Below are 17,890 nucleotides of genomic sequence, written 5' to 3'. Positions count from 1 at the left end.
GAGAGAGAGAGAGAGAGAGAGAGAGAGAGAATGCACACAGATGAGTACATGTGTGGAGTCCAGAGACAACGTTGAGAGTTGATTCTGACCTTTTGTCTTTACAAGGGTTCCAGGGATTAAACTCAAGTAGTTGGGCAAGCCCCTTTATAGCCTATGGGCCATCTTGCTGGTGGCCAGATAATCTCTTAATATGATGAGCTATCTATCTATCTATCTATCTATCTATCTATCTATCTATCTATCTATCTATCTATCTATCCACCTTTCTTTCCTTTTTTTCTTTATTTCTAACCTTTTTTTTTCAAAAGAACCTGGGTTGTTTATCCCATTTCTCATAGCTGGGCTTTGCTGAGTGAGTCCTGTGGCATTGCACGGACATGCTCATCTGTCTCTTGTAAGTTCCCTGCATCAGTAGTTAGACCAAGAGGCTTCATCAGATTTAGATTTGAGGCTTTGAACAAAATACTTCAGAGGCAGTGGCCAGTAGCATGGGCTCTCATCAGGAAGCACAATGCTTGCTGGTTTTGTTGTTTGCAGTCACGGATGGTCAGTGACCAGAGCTGTTAGTTTTTTCAGTGATTGCACAATGGCAGTATTCCTATCTATCGTGTTTTCTTTGCTTGTTTTTTGGCTGGAGTTTTCTGAAGAGTAGCATCCTCTCTTAAACAATCTGGCATTCCTGAAGTGCTGTCTACGTTGTTCAGGAAAGACAAGAGAAATGTGTGATTCTTTCCATTTAATTTCAGTTTTTAAAATAATGACCTTTTTTTTCTAATATTAGCTGTCTTAGGTTAGGGGTTCACTGCTGTGAAGAGACACCATGACCAAGGCAACTTTTGTAAAACTTTTTGTAAACGTTTGTAAAATATTTAATTGGGGTAGGCTTACAGGTTCAGAGGTTCAGTCCATTATCATCAAGGCGGGAACATGGCAGCATCCAGGCAGGCATGGTGCAGGAGGAGCTGAGAGTTCTACATCTCATCTGAAGGCTGCTAGGAGGAGACTGGCTTTCAGACAGCTAGGATGAGGGTCTTAAAGCACACACCCACAGTAACACACCTACTCCAACAAGGCCACATTTACTCCAACAAGAACTATTAGTGCCACTCTCTGGGCCAAGCTTATACAAACCATCACATTATCCAAAGAGATTCTTTTTTATTCTCATTGGCAACAAACAAACAAACACAAAAACAAAAACAAAACAAACAAAAAACCAAAAATGAAAAAACAAAGATGTGTTTTCATCCTTTCAGTTCTATCCTTTCCAATGCTCAGATTTTCCTGGTTTGGGCTAAACTGAATCTCTTCTTCTTGGCTCACAGTACTTTCGCTTATGACTCTAGTGGTTCCTGCAGTTCCTCTGCTTGGTGAAGTGATCAGATGCTTCATTTTGTACATCCTATATGTAATCAGTCTCTCCAAGCAGCTGTCTTTACTGGAAAATGGTATTTAGAGGCTCCAACCTGGGCTGGAGCTAGGGGAAACATCTTGTTTTCATACCATGAGCATACCCTGCATTTCATAGCATACACATACCGTGTGACTAGGAAGCACAGCATAGCCAGCTACCACCTCGCTTAAGAACGAATGCACCATCAGCAACAGTTCTTTATATGTCTTCTCCTTTAATGGGACCTGAATTCAGCCACCAGAGGGTGGATTGTGTATTTACCGTTTTATAAAAGCCTTGCCACATTTACATAGATTATTTTTAAAAATAAAAGTATTAACTTATTTTTAGATTATAATTGCATCATTTTTACCTTCCCTTTCCTCCCTCCAAACCCTCTCAGGTATTCCCTTTGTTCTCTTTTAAATTCATGTTCTTCTTTACATTGTTTTATATGCATATATATGTACATATATCACACATGTGTGTGTGTATGTATGAGTATAAAATATCTAAATACCTAAATGTAACCTGCCCAGTCTGTGGAATGTTACTTGTATGTTTGTTTTCAGGGCTGACTATTAGGTACTTGACAACCAATTGGTTTGCTCCTCCCTGGAAAAGACGATTTCTCTCACTCTCACAATTCCTTAATTGCCTGGAGTTGTTTGTTTGTTTGTTTTTTGTAGTGAGGTTCCATGAACTTTTCATCCATATTCTTGTGTCATCTTTCACATGGATTCTTAGATACTTGTTTCTTTCTCTTCCTCCCTTCCTTCCTTCCTTTCTGATTTTCAAGACAGGGTTTCTCTGTGTATCCCTGGCTGTCTTGGAACTCTCTCTCTCCAGGATGGCCTCGAATTCACAGAAATCCTCCTGCCTTTGGCTCTCAAGTGCTAGGATTAAAGGTGTGAGCTACCATCATCTGGCATAATACATATTTATTTTTAAAGACTTATTTTTATTTTATGTGTACAGGTATTTTGCCTGTAGGTATGTCTGTGTACCACATGTGTGTAGTGCTCATGGAGGCTAGGAGAGGGTAGCAGACTTTTTGGAGCTGGAGCTACTTGTGAATGGCTTTGTGGGTGCTGGGAACCAAGCCTGAGCCATCTGTTGTCCCGCCCACCTTGTCCAGCAAGGAAGACACAACACAGTCGGATTCTTCTCAACAGCTTTATTGCAGGAATGCCTCGATGCTGCTACGGGGACCCCAGGAACCCAGGGAGGACTCCTTATATACACCCCAGCACTGGGGAGGGCTATGTGTCCTCCTGGGATTGGTTGGCCTGTCGACACTTCATTAGCATGCACCTGCTTGGGAGGGGTTGGCGTCAGATTCGGGCTAGCGCCTGCGCAGTGGTGTTGTTTATGGCCATGGTGTACTAGAAACTGGCGCCATCTTTTAGGTGTTGGCTGCCTACAATCTGTAAGGCAAGTCAGTGCTCTTAACAGTTGAACCATCTCTCTGGCCCCTGTTCATTTTATTTTTCTTGTATGTTTTCATTGCAATGGACATTTCCAGACAAGAGAATGTGTTTTTCACATTCCCTACACACTCCCTCCTCCTGATGGTCTGCTTCCATAGACATTCTCCTTCTCTCTCTCTCTCTCTCTCTCTCTCTCTCTCTCTCCTTCCCTTCCTCCCTCCATCTCTCTGCCTCCCCCCTCCCCCTCCACATACACAAACTGCATGATTTTATGTATCTATACAAAATCTAGGAGCCACAAATGAGAGAAAACATAGTACATTTTCTTTCAGAGCTGGATACATTCATTTAATATCATTTATAGCTACATCCATTTTCCTGCAAATCCATTTTCCTCATTGTTCTTTATTGCTGAAAAATCCCACTGCATATATGCAGTCTATTTTTAACTGCATTTCTCTGTTGTTGGACTAGGGTGGTTCCATAACTTAGCTATTGCTGATATAGCTTCAGTAAAAACAAGTGTGAAAGTAACTCTATAAAGTCTTAGCATTCTTTGAATGAATATCTGGGGATGGGACAGCTGGGTCATATGGCAGTTCTATTTTCAATGTTTTGAGTCACTGATTTCCACAGTGTCTGGACTGGTTTACAGTCCTAGTGGTAGTGTGAGGGTCCCTTTTGTCTTCATCCCCACCACCATTTACTGGTTTGCTTTTGTTCTTGTTTTTTAAGTGTCATTCCTAGTAGGGTGAGATGGAATCTCACTGTAACAAGTTAGTTTGATCCTGAACTTTCGGACCATCATGTACTGCACGCTGTCTTCTACGACCTGGTTGGCTTTTATTCAGGGTGTGTTTCTAAGAGTCACCTAGTTTTTCACCTGTAGCTGATTCATTTTTGCTGCTGTGTAATATCACTCCATGTGATTCTGCTGCCATTTGCCTTCCCCATTCCTCTCTTATGGACATTCGAGGTATCTCCAGCGTCTGTGATTATGAATAGCCTGCTAAGATAGCTCTTTCAGCCCCCCTGTCACACCCCCAGGTCATATGCACAGGAATTTGTATAAGGCTGGAGTTGTCAAATATTTCAGTCTTGGGAATCTCAAAGAGCTTTTGTTTTTGTATATTTTATCTGCAGATATTTACTCCATTAGCATTTGAAGCTGAGGAAAATATGAACATCTTTACATAGTTTGTTAAGTTATACAACATTTAACTTAAGAAAGTAAATTCAGGGAAAAGGGCAGTTTGTTTAGATCCATGCAACTCTCTTTATGTCTGACTTCGAAAGAGAAAGCTGAATCTCACTTCTGTGTTCAGTCTGTAACAAAATCATATGTTGTGTTTGAAACAAGATTGAAACAACCAAAGGACACCTTCAGATACATTGTGAAAACAGTTTTAATCTTAGGTTCCTGGACCATGGCTTGAGAATGGCTGCACGGGAGAATACTGGTCTGGGCACAAGACTGCTGACACATTGGGTTAATGGGGGCATGTGTGAATGTTTCGTTGTAGGGGATAAAACCATATTGTTTCCCAAAGTGATGGTAGAATCCCCCCAGTGCCAGAATTCCTATTTATCTGTATCCAACCAATGAGTGGTATCACTATTTTCCTATATAGTGGATGTGCAATGGTATCTCTCTGTGGCTTGTTTGTGCTTCAGTCCATTCTCAGACTACTAGACTGATCGTCCTAGGAGGGTATATTGGTCCGTTATGATTTTTTCTTCTAAACAATTTTCACTTAGCTATAGCTCTTTCTATGTCCTGACTCATGATCTACATTCTAGGCAAATGGAGATGCTTGCTGTTCCCAAATAGACCCTAGAATGTTACTCTCCAAGGTTTGGCACATGATAGCTTCTTGTTTTGGTGCTGTTATATGTCACATCTATTTGCTAGAATCCAACACTCCAGGAACTTTACTCAAACATTTCTTATTCCAAGAAGCCTGTCCCATCCTTTGTCCCATCAGTTCCCTACCATGTAAGGCTTGCTCCTCTTATGTTTCTGTCTCTGATGACCGTGGGTTCCAGCGAAGTGTGAACGTATTCGTTGTCCTCACTGTCTAGAAGCTCCTAAGATCAAAGATGCCATTTCCACATCCCCTATAATCTATCACTGGGTCCTGGCATACACTAGATGCCAAACAGCTGATTGTTGTTAATGTCTCTGATAATTTAGATATGAGGTTCAGCCAGATTCAGATCAAAGGTATTTCTGTTGAGCTGGAGATTCAGGACTTTTTATGAAGAAAGCAATACAAGGTATTCCCCGATAGGTCTTATGGCCATCCTTTCCTGTGAGCGACCAAGCTGTGGGAGCCTAGATGACAAAGGTAACTTGGGCAGGCAGGCAACTGGACAGGGTTTTCTGAAGGCAGTGGGACTTAACAGTGGAATTAGGAGATGGGGCTATGGGTGAGTGCAGAAGAGACACAGTTGAACCTGGTTCAGAGATAAGTCTGCTTCTGAATCCCATCCTGAGGCTCTGAGCTGGACCTCCAGGTTCAGAAGTGAAGTGAGTCCTTGGAGACAGTTCTCACTGCCCACCTCACTGGAAGGGGGCTGTTGTGGTTGGAGGCAAGTCCTGGGAACAGTAGACAGTGACATGGGAAGCTCAGGGCTGGAGAAATCACTGCCTCAATGCTGGATGCAGAGGATCTTCTTCATTGGAGAGATGTTCCAAGAGGTCTAGGTTTGGAGCTTTCTAGAGATGTCAAAGATGATTAAGGCCAGCCTGTGGGGTGTGAACTTCTCATTCACCGTGCTGAAATCAGGGATTCACCTCTTCATCCCTGGCGTCTCCTTTCTTCTATAGGGGAGCTGTGCTGCCCAAGGTATCAGTTAGCCTCTGTTCCAACGCTTGGCCTTCCCCATTCATTCACATGCACAGGGGCTGTATTGTTAAGATTTTGAGCTTTGATGTGGACATGGACTGAACTAAAGGAGTCAACTTCATGGTCTGTGCAATTTTCATTGCTGGGTTTAGGGTCAAGCCTCTTTTCAAAACCAGCATTGCTGGTGTAGCATGGAACTTAGTGGCAGGGAGCTTGCTCTTCATGTACAAGTCCTTAGATCCCATCTGCAACACTGCAAATGCCCCCCAAGCCCTCAGAACAGAAAAGACAGAATCAAACCAAAACCAAACCAAAACCAGTATGACCTTTTAATTTTTTTCCTCTGTGGGTTTCAGTGACTGTCATTATGCATCCGAGTCTCAGTTTCCTCCTGTGTAATATCAGGACCACAGTTACTTCTTTCTCAGGACTCCCATAAGGAAGAGAGAGTCAAAAGATAGCAAGTTCTATGCCAGGCTTGTGACATCATCTCACTTAATCTTTGGATAAGCTCCGTGAACTAGATTTTGTTCCCATTTTATAGAAGAGGAAACTGAGACTTACAGATGCTGCATGACTTCCCATCACTGTAAACTAGGGAGTAGAGGAGCTGGAGTCTGAACCCAGGTCTCTTTGGGCGGCTGAAGGTTTGGGGTGGTCACAGCAGTAGCTGTGATAGATGGTGGGATCTAGGCCAGGCTGGTTTGTAGTGAGACAGGCCAATTGCAGGAAGATAGGAGAGAGTGGCCAGATCAGCTCGTGATGGGGACATTTGCCAACAGGGGTGGCAAAGAAGAGAAATACAGGGTAGTTTTTAGGAGGAAGATATGTGGTGCTTGGGGCACCACCCAATTGACAGCCAATGGACGCTTGCTCCGGGTCAGGCTCCCTGCTGGTCTCCGAGGTCCTCGCAATGAATAAGATCTAGTTTCATCCTTGAGGAGCCCAAATGGGAGAAGCAGACATAATGGAAGGCACTGTGTGTGCTCTGTTAGGATGTGGAGGCTGAATTCCTATGACATAAACAGTGGAGTCACAGAGACAGTTGCTTCAGTGGGGAAAAAGAGGCTAGAGGCTAGAGAAGTTCAGGTTTGACATAACAGAGTTATCAAAGTTATTTGTCCTTTAGGGATACCAATATAAAGGCGCTTTTATAGCTGTAAGTGTGTGGTTGTAAAACCTAAACATCCCAGAGTGAATCCAACATTCCACTTGCCCATGATTTTATTAAGGACAGGAGAGCCTTCCCCTGTCTCCCTAGCACTGTCACAGACTTGTATTTCTGTCACCTTTGAATCACCTTGATTATATGCTGCGAGAGTAAGAGAGCACTGGTCCCTCTGAGAAGCATCCTGAAGATATCAGGACACCCGCCCCAGGCTCATTTCCTCTGTCATGTTGTAACTTGCTGTGCTCTGCTTGGTATAACTTGTGCTCTTTAATTAAAGGCTCACATTATATTTAATTTGCACTTAAAAATCCCACCACAAGAGAATGTCTTGCAGGGTGTGAGAATGGTAATGGGGGTGGGGGGGGTGGGATGTGGAGGCAGGACATGTTACAGTGAAAACTGGGACCTCTGGGACCAGTCTTCCTGAGCTGGAATCCCAGTGTTGCCACTTTCCAGCTACATGGCTTTGGGCAAGTCACTTAATGCTTGTGCTCTGTCTTAAAATGTGGAGAATGGTTGCCAGGGCCAGAAGAGATGACAAGCACGAAATCTTAGTATAGAGTTGGGTATATCATCAATGCTCAATATATGTTAATTACACAGAGCAGAGAGAGAAGGGAGCCACTGAGTCTGGAGTGTGGGGAGCATCATGCTTTCCATGAGCAGGGGAGACTGGAGCCAGTACTGTAGGATGAGTAGGGCTGGACAGGAGGATGTGGCAGGAGGAGAAGAGACACAGCAAAGCTCCTCTGAGTTTCCTGAAGGAGTCTGGTTAACCAAGGTCTTGGATTCCTCTTAATACCAACTGCTGTAACAGATAAAACTCTGAAAGGTCAAGGGCTTAGCATAATAAATGTTAATTTCCTGTTCACATAAAGTTCAATGAATGGCAACAGGGAGGAAGGGTGCCCTGCACCTCACTGTTACTCAGTAACTTGGGGGTAATAGAAGCTCTACAAGCATCCAAGTGGCTCCCACGGTTATATGAACCATGACATTGAGCTGGCAGATGAGCAAGGAGAACCTGGAGAACTCATGAGGTTTTTGATCTTGGAAGAAATGACACACATGGCCATGCACATACAGTCTATATATGCACCCAGAAGGGAAGTGACAGGGACTTGGTGACTGATAGCTGTCTATACCCAGATTCAGAATCTAAGGGGTGCACCCATGCTGGTTGTCAGGGTTCTGACGGTGAGGACTCAAGTTTTGAGCTCATAAGCTCAGCCTTGCCTCTGAGGACAGTAGGGAACCACTGGACAGCATTCATTAGAGGAATGATAGAGACAGAAAGTTCTTGACCTTAATCGATTTGTGCCATAGTTGGCTTCAGCTGCCAGCGTGCAGTAAACAAGACAGTCACTGGTGAAGAAGGAAACTCAGCTAAAGAATTGCCATGATCAGATTGCTCTGTGCAAGTCTGCAGAGTGCTTTCTTAGCTGATATTTATGTAGGAGGGCTGGGCTCACTGTGGGAGGGCCACCTCTGGGCAGGCGGGCCTGGGTTCTATAAGGAAGCAAGCTGAGCAGGTCAGAGGGAGGAAGCAGCTAAGAGGTCGAAGGCTCCTCTGCACGTTCCGTTTAAGCTCCTGCTTTGCCCTGCCTTGGGTTCCTCTGATGATGGACTGTAGCCTGAAGGATGGAACAAACCCTTTCCTCCCCACGTTGTTGTATTTCTTTTTCATGATGCTTCTTATAGCAACAGGAAAAGCAAGCAAGGGCAGTTTGCCTTAGCTTCAAGGTGTAGGAGACATTGGACACCCAAGCTGGTCTCTCAGAATTAGTAATCCCAGAGACTGGATAAGTTTTACATTTATTGATTTATTGTTTTAGAATGATCTCACAGAGTAACAGGTTTTTCACAGCATTTTCATGCATACTTTGTTTTCCACTCTCCTCCCTCCTCCCCTTGCTGAGCTCTTCAGTCTCCCAGGACTCCCCTTCCACTTTAGAAGTCCATGACCTTAATTTGTCCACAGTGAAGCATTTTCTCCTTTCTACTGTAACATCTCCAGTGCGCTCTATAATTTTTCACACTGCCCTTGAGATCCAAGGCCTTCCTCCTTCCCCCAGACTCCACTCTAGTTTCTGGGCCTTCATTTACACTTACAGATACACATATATATCAATTAGAATCTAGGAGCCCATATGAAAGAGAATGCATGGTATTTGTCTTTATGAGCCTGTGTTACCTTAATTAATATATTGCTATTCAGTTCCTTTCGTTTCTTTGAAAAATCCATAATTCAAATTTTGTTTAGGGCTGAATAAATAAATCTTAATCCTATTGGGATTCAGAAGAAACCCTTACCTGGATAGAATGTCACCCACAACTTAGACTACAGGATGACTTTCTCACAATGTTCTCTGGGTCCCAGGATCAAGATTAATTACTGATATCCTCTTGCTTTTACCTAACAACATCAGCTGAGATCAGTTTAGTATTATTTAAAAGTATAGGCTATTGGGCTCTGCCTACTCCATCAGAAGCCAGGGCCAGAACCTGGGGACAAATACTTTAAAAAACTTCACAACTTTTTTAAAAAAATATTTATCTTTAAAATTATGTGCGTGTGTACCCTTGGAGGAGGCCAGAGTGGTCCGATCTGCCTGGAGCTGAAATTACAGGTGATTGTGAGCTGCCTGACAAGGGTGCTGGGAACCGAACTTGAATCCTCTACTTGTACCTGGGGATTCTGCTGTGGGCTAGCGGGACTGTCTTCTGGGCTTGCTTTCTCCCAATGCCTACTTTCTTTTCTTTTTTTTTTTTTGATTTTTAATATTTTTATTACATATTTTCCACAATTACATTTCCAATGCTATCCCAAAAGTCCCCCATAGCGCCCCCCACTTCCCTACCCACCCATTCCCATTCTTTTGGCCCTGGCATTCCCCTATATTGGGGCATATAAAGTTTGCAAGTCCAATGGGCCTCTCTTTCCATTGATGGCCGACTAGGCCATCTTTCGATACATATGCAGCTAGAGACAAGAGCTCCGGGGTTCTGGTTAGTACATCATGTTGTTCCAACAATAGGGTTGCAGATCCCTTTAGCTCCTTGGGTACTTTCTCTAGCTTCTCCATTGGGAGCCCTGTGATACATCCAATAGCTGACTGTGAACATCCACTCCTGTGTTTGCTAGGCCCCGGCATCGTCTCACAAGAGACAGCTATATTTGGGTCCTTTCAGCAAAATCTTGCTAGTGTATGCAATGGTGTCAGCGTTTAGAAGCTGATTATGGGATGGATCCCTGGATACGGCAGTCTCTAAATGGTCCATCCTTTCATCACAGCTACGAACTTTGTCTCTGTAACTCCTTCCCTGGGTGTTTTGTTCCCAATTCTAAGAAGGTGCACAGTGTCCACACTTTGGTCTTCATTCTTCTTGAGTTTCATGCGTTTAGCAAATTGTATCTTATATCTTGGGTATCCTAAGTTTTGGGCTAATATCCACTTATCAGTGAATACATATTGTGTGAGTTCTTTTGTGATTGTGTTATTTCACTCAAGATGATGCCCTCCAGGTCCATCCATTTGGCTAGGAATTTCATAAATTCATTCTTTTTAATAGCTGAGTAGTACTCCATTGTGTAAATGTACCATAATTTCTGTATCCATTCCTCTGTTGAGGGACATCTGGGTTCTTTCCAGCTTCTGGCTATTATAAATAAGGCTGCTATGAACATAGTGGAGCATGTGTCCTTTTTACCGGTTGGGACATCTTCTGGATATATGCCCAGGAGAGGTATTGCTGGGTCCTCCGGTAGTACTATGTCCAATTTTCTGAGGAACCGCCAGACTGATTTCCAGAGTGGTTGTACAAGCTTGCAATCCCACCAACAATGGAGGAGTGTTCCTCTTTCTCCACATCCTCGCCAGCATCTGCTGTCACCTGAATTTTTGATCTTAGCCATTCTGACTGGTGTGAGGTGGAATCTCAGGGTTGTTTTGATTTGCATTTCCCTGATGATTAAGGATGTTGAACATTTTTTCAGGTGTTTCTCTGCCATTCGGTATTCCTCAGGTGAGAATTCTTTGTTCAGTTCTGAACCCCATTTTTTAATGGGGTTATTTGACTTTCTGGAGTCCACCTTCTTGAGTTCTTTATATATATTGGATATTAGTCCCTTATCTGATTTAGGATAGGTGAAGATCCTTTCCCAATCTGTTGGTGGTTTTTTTGTCTTATTGATGGTGTCTTTAGCCTTGCAGAAGCTTTGTAGTTTCATGAGGTCCCACTTGTCAATTCTCGATCTTACAGCACAAGCCATTACTGTTCTATTCAGGAATTTTCCCCCTGTGCCCATATCTTCAAGGCTTTTCCCCACTTTCTCCTCTATAAGTTTCAGTGTATCTGGTTTTATGTGAAGTTCCTTGATCCACTTAGACTTGACCTTAGTACAAGGAGATAGGAATGGATCAATTCGCATTCTTCTACATGTTAACAACCAGTTGTGCCAGCACCATTTGTTGAAAATGCTGTCTTTCTTCCACTGGATGTTTTTAGCTCCCTTGTCGAAGATCAAGTGACCATAGGTGTGTGGTTTCATTTCTGGGTCTTCAATTCTATTCCATTGGTCTATTTGTCTGTCACTATACCAGTACCATGCAGTTTTTATCACAATTGCTCTGTAGTAGAGCTTTAGGTCCGGCATGGTGATTCCACCAGAGGTTCTTTTATCCTTGAGAAGAGTTTTTGCTATCCTAGGTTTTTTGTTATTCCAGATGAATTTGCAGATTGCACTTTCTAATTCGTTGAAGAATTGATTTGGAATTTTGATGGGGATTGCATTGAATCTGTAGATTGCTTTTGGCAAGATAGCCATTTTTACAATGTTGATCCTGCCAATCCATGAGCATGGGAGATCTTTCCATCTTCTGAGATCTTCTATAATTTCTTTCTTCAGAGACTTGAAGTTTTTATTATACAGATCTTTCACTTCCTTAGTTAGAGTCACGCCAAGATATTTTATATTATTTGTGACTATTGAGAAGGGTGTTGTTTCCCTAATTTCTTTCTCAGCCTGTTTATTCTTTGTGTAGAGAAAGGCCATTGATTTGTTTGAGTTAATTTTATATCCAGCTACTTCACCGAAGCTGTTTATCAGGCTTAGGAGTTCTCTGGTGGAATTTTTAGGGTCACTTATATATACTATCATATCATCTGCAAAAAGTGATATTTTGACTTCATCTTTTCCAATTTGTATCCCTTTGATCTCCTTTTGTTGTCGAATTGCTCTGGCTAGGACTTCCAGTACAATGTTGAATAGGTATGGAGAAAGTGGACAGCCTTGTCTAGTCCCTGATTTTAGAGGGATTGCTTCAAGCTTCTGACCATTTACTTTGATGTTGGCTACTGGTTTGCTGTAGATTGCTTTTATCATGTTTAGGTATGGGCCTTGAATTCCTGATCTTTCCAAGACTTTTATCATGAATGGGTGTTGGATCTTGTCAAATGCTTTTTCCGCATCTAACGAGATGACCATGTGGTTTTTGTCTTTGAGTTTGTTTATATACTGGATTACGTTGATGGATTTCCATATATTGAACCATCCCTGCATCCCTGGGATGAAACCTACTTGGTCAGGATGGATGATTGTTTTGATGTGTTCTTGGATTCGGTTAGCAAGAACTTTATTGAGGATTTTTGCATCAATATTCATAAGGGATATTGGTCTGAAGTTTTCTATCTTTGTTGGGTCTTTTTGTGGTTTAGGTATCAGAGTAATTGTGGCTTCATAGAATGAGTTGGGTAGAGTACCTTCTGTTTCTATTTTGTGGAATAGTTTGTGAAGAACTGGGATTAGATCTTCTTTGAAGGTCTGATAGAACTCTGCACTAAACCCATCTGGTCCTGGGCTTTTTTTAGTTGGGAGACTATTAATGACTGCTTCTATTTCTTTGGGGGATATAGGGCTGTTTAGATCATTGACCTGATCTTGATTCAACTTTGGTACCTGGTATCTGTCTAGGAACTTCTCCATTTCATCCAGGTTCTCCAGTTTTGTTGAGTATAGCCTTTGGTAGAAGGATCTGATGGTGTTTTGGATGTCTTCAGGATCTGTTGTTATGTCTCCTTTTTCATTTCTGATTTTGTTAATTAGGATGCTTTCCCTGTGCCCTCTAGTGAGTCTGGCTAAGGGTTTATGTATCTTGTTGATTTTCTCAAAGAACCAGCTCCTTGATTGGTTGATTCTTTGAATAGTTTTTCTTGTTTCCACTTGGTTGATTTCACCCCTGAGTTTGATTATTTCCTGCCGTCTACTCCTCTTGGGTGAATTTGCTTCCTTTTGTTCTAGTGCTTTTAGGTGTGTTGTCAAGCTGCTAATGTGTGCTCTCTCTAGTTTCCTTTTGGAGGCACTCAGAGCTATGAGTTTTCCTCTTAGAAATGCTTTCATTGCGTCCCATAAGTTTGGGTATGTTGTGGCTTCATTTTCATTGAACTCTAAAAAGTCCTTAATTTCTTTCTTTATTCCTTCCTTGACCAAGGTATCATTGAGAAGAGTGTTGTTCAGTTTCCACGTGAATGTTGGCTTTCTATTATTTATTTTGTTATTGAAGATCAGCCTTAGTCCATGGTGATCTGATAGGATGCATGGGACAATTTCAATATTTTTGTATCTGTTGAGGCCTGTTTTGTGACCAATTATGTGGTCAATTTTGGAGAAGGTATCATGAGGTGGTGAGAAGAAGGTATATCCTTTTGTTTTAGGATAGAATGTTCTGTAGATATCTGCCAGATCCATTTGATTCATAATTTCTCTTAGTTTCTCTGTGTCCCTGTTTAGTTTCTGTTTCCATGATCTGTCCATTGGTGAAAGTGGTGTGTTGAAGTCTCCCACTATTATTGTATGAGGTGCAATGTGTGCTTTGAGATTTACTAAAGTTTCTTTAATGAATGTGGCTGTCTTTGTATTTGGAGCATAGATATTCAGGATTGATAGTTCCTCTTGGAGGATTTTACCTTTGATGAGTATGAAGTGTCCCTCCCTGTCTTTTTTAATGACTTTGGGTTGGAAGTCAGTCTTATCAGATATTAGAATGGCTACTCCAGCTTGTTTCTTCATGCCATTTGCTTGGAAAATTGTTTTCCAGCCTTTCATTCTGAGGTAGTGTCTATCCTTTTCTCTGAGATGAGTTTCCTGTAAGCAGCAAAATGTTGGGTCTTGTTTGTGTAGCCAGTTTGTTAGTCTATGTCTTTTTATCGGGGAGTTGAGTCCATTGATATTAAGAGATATTAAGGAAAAGTACTTGTTGTTTCCTGTTATTTTTGTTGTTAAAGTTGGCATTTTGTTCTTGTGGCTGTCTTCTTTTAGGTTTGTTGAGGGATTACCTTCTTGTTGTTTCTAGGGCGTGGTTCCTGTCCTTGTATTGTTTTTTTTCTGTTATTATCCTTTGAAGGGCTGGATTTGTGGAGAGATAATGTGTGAATTTGGTTTTGTCGTGGAATACTTTGGTTTCTCCATCTATGTTAATTGAGAGTTTGGCTGGGTATAGTAGCCTGGGCTGGAATTTGTGTTCTTTTAGTGTCTGTATAACATCCGTCCAGGATCTTCTGGCTTTCATAGTCTCTGGTGAAAAATCTGGTGTAATTCTGATAGGCTTGCCTTTATATGTTACTTGGCCTTTTTCTCTTACTGCTTTTAGTATTCTATCTTTATTTAGAGCATTTGTTGTTCTGATTATTATGTGTCGGGAGGTATTTCTTTTCTGGTCCAGTCTATTTGGAGTTCTGTAGGTTTCTTGTATGTTCATGGGCATCTCTTTCTTTAGATTTGGGAAGTTTTCTTCTATAATTTTGTTGAAGATGTTTGCTGGTCCTTTGAGTTGAAAATCTTCATTCTCATCCACTCCTATTATCCGTAGGTTTGGTCTTCTCATTGTGTCCTGTATTTCTTGGATGTTTTGAGTTAGGATCTTTTTGCATTTTACATTTTCCTTGATTGTTGTGCCGATGTTCTCTATGGAATCTTCTGCACCTGAGATTCTCTCTTCCATCTCTTGTATTCTGTTGCTGATGCTCGTATCTATGGTTCCAGATTTCTTTCCTAGGGTTTCTATCTCCAGTGTTGCCTCATTTTGGGTTTTCTTTATTGTGTCTACTTCCCTTTTTAGGTCTAGTATGGTTTTGTTCATTTCCATCATCTGTTTGGATGTGTTTTCCTGTTTTTCTGTAAGGACTTCTCCCTGTTTGATTATGTTATCCTGTTTTTCTTTAAGGATTTGTAACTCTTTAGCAGTGTTCTTCTGCAATTCTTTAAGGGATTTTTGTGCTTCCTCTTTAATGTCTTCTACCTGTTTAGCAGTGTTCTCCTGTATTTCTTTAAGTGTGTTATTAAAGTCCTTCTTGAAGTCCTCTACCATCATCAGGAGATATGCTTTTAGATCCGTGTCTAGCTTTTCCGGTGTGTTGGGGTGCCCTGGACTGGGCGAAGTGGGAGTGCTGGGTTCTGATGATGGTGAGTGGTCTTGGTTTCTGTTAGTAAGATTATTACGTTTACCTTTCGCCATCTGGTAATCTCTGGGGTTAGTTGTTATCATTGTCACTGTTTAAAGATTGGAGCAGAAGCTGTGTTCCACTCACCAGCAGTCTCAAAATCCTGCGGCGGGGGTCGTGGGTAGCTGGCGGGTGTCAGGCAACCCTGCGCTCCAGCAACCCCGGTGCTGATCCGGCCGGAAGTGGCCTGTGGCCCTACTCAGGCCGGTTTCTGCTTCCCTAACTAATGCAGTCTCAGGTCCCACGCGCAATTGGATTGGAGCAGAAGCTGTGCTCCACTCACCATAAGTCTTAAGATCCTGTGGCGGGTGTTGTGGGTAGCTGGCGAGTGTCAGCCGACCCTGCGCCCCAGCTGCCCTGGTGCTTTTCTCCCAATGCCTACTTTCAGACTCCCAAAAGAGCTGGTGCACATGCTAGGCCTTTTTTTTTTTTTTTTTTTGATTGAGTGAGAGTAGGCACTCAAGAGTCCTCACTGGTGACCCAAAACAACTCATTTCTCCCTTTTAAGCCTTTCCATTTCCTTGTGTGTCAAACAGGGACGCTAAGACTTGTGGGATTTTTGAATGCTGAAAGCAACGTTGACACACGTCCCGAAGAATAGCTGTTCAGTGGATGGCAGCTAATGTTACTGCTGAAGTACACATGCCCCTCTCCTAAGCTGAATGTTTTTTGAGGCCAAGGACTATGATCATCTGTTACGTCATAATAGTTCCAGTTTACTGAGTACTCTTAGGTACATTCATGGGGTCAGTAAACATCTTTGCATCAGAGGATTGTGGGTGGATTAGATGAGGAAGGTCATCCCCGTTTCACAGCTGAGGGAATGGAGACTCAAGGGGCCCACTCGGTCTGAATCTCTGTGTTCCTGTGTCTGCGTAGGCCTTCACACAGAGCAGACACTCCAGCGACTGTGAGTTGCAGTACGATGCATGCTGGCCTCTTAACCCCACTCACAGGCGTATGGGAGGGAGCAGGCAACTTCAGTCATTCTCTTCTTGAAGGAAAAGGAAGGTATAGGATACTGCCGGGGTGGCATCAAGATCCTTAAAGGTCTGGGAGCCAAGTGCACGGTGCAAAGGATCTGTCAGAGACCCCCGTCTTTGGAACAATCTATGAAGGCTGTTGTCAAAAGTGGGGTGGATGTCTCTGCGGGGCGGGAAATTGTCATTGACATACAGACCTCGCCTACCTCTGCTGCTCTGGGTACTCTTCTGTTGCTGTGCTCAGTGGGCATAGGGGCTCACTGCTGCCTTTGGTGCTTCTGGCTGTGTCTCTTGCTTCATTTTTAAAGACGGTGATGCAGAGGACCATGAAGGGGTGGGAGGGGGACCTGTCAAAAGGCAGGTAACCTGTGTGCAGGTAACCAGTATAACAGACAGAGTGCTTGATGTGGGTCAGATAGCTTCATTCACTAGCAAGTTACCCCTGGGCAAATTACTTTAACCTCCAGGAGCCTCAATTTGCTAATCTTTGAAATGAATATTTGAGAGTTTCTACCTCCTAGTGTTGACATGATTACATGAAGAAATGAATGTATCTTGTCTAGCACAGCACCTGACAAGAGCTAATGCTCAAACTGTGTCCTTTGATCTGCTTTTTGTCCTCTTCTGGCTGTCATTCTTTCTTCTTTCACTGCCTTTTCAAAAAAAAAATTATGTTTGTACTTAGCTTATTTAAATGTATGCACGCATGCTTGTCATACACATGTGTGCCGTGGGTCTACTGTGCTCCTAGAAGCCAGAAGAAGGCATTAGATCCCCGGGAACTAGAGTTACAGGCATCCTGCTGCCTGATATGGGTGCTGGGAATCAAGCCTGGGTCCTCTGCAAGAGGAGCAAGTGCTCTAACCACTGAACAATCTCTCCAGTCTTTCACCGGCTCTTCACACCATGTGCTAGCCAGGGTTCTTTCTCTTTCAGAAACTCATTATTGAAGGAAGGGCCCATTGGGCACTTCAAACCTCAGGAATCACACAAATCACACCAAAGTTCTCTTCTAAAGGCAGCAGAGAATTGATGTACAGCTGTAACCCACATAGCTTTCTGGTTTCATCTACAGGATGCAAGAACTGTGGGGGAGAGAACAGATGCAGAATTGGGAGATAGGGTCAAGTCCCAGTCCAGTTACTCCATGACTGCATGAGTCTCCCTCAATCCCTTCCCCTCTCCGGCCTCAGTTTCCTTATCTGACTATAAGGGCCTAGGCCTGGGGAAATTCTGACACTGTGAATTTCTAATTTTATTCTAATTATATGTTTCAGGGAACAGTAAGTAGGCCCTGGATGTGATGTGATGAATGAATATTTCCAATGAGCAGTCGAAATAATTCATGGCTGGGAGCTGCACCTCAGAGCAAGATGACAGGCTACACAGTCGGGCTATATTTCCTAGCAGATTAAGTTAAAAGCTACGGCCCAAGGCATTGAAATATGAAGAAAAGGGAGAAAATGACAAGATGTCTTTTTATGGAAAGCCTTTCCCAGCCAAATAGCAGCAGAGAACTTCCAGGAATTTCTTCTTGCCCCCTGTTGAAGGTTCAGCCTTTAAGG

Source organism: Mus caroli, unplaced genomic scaffold (genome assembly GCF_978045245.1).
Source record: "Mus caroli unplaced genomic scaffold, Mus_caroli_1 scaffold_6, whole genome shotgun sequence".
Classification (NCBI taxonomy): domain Eukaryota; kingdom Metazoa; phylum Chordata; class Mammalia; order Rodentia; family Muridae; genus Mus; species Mus caroli.
This window is presented reverse-complemented; position numbering follows the sequence as displayed.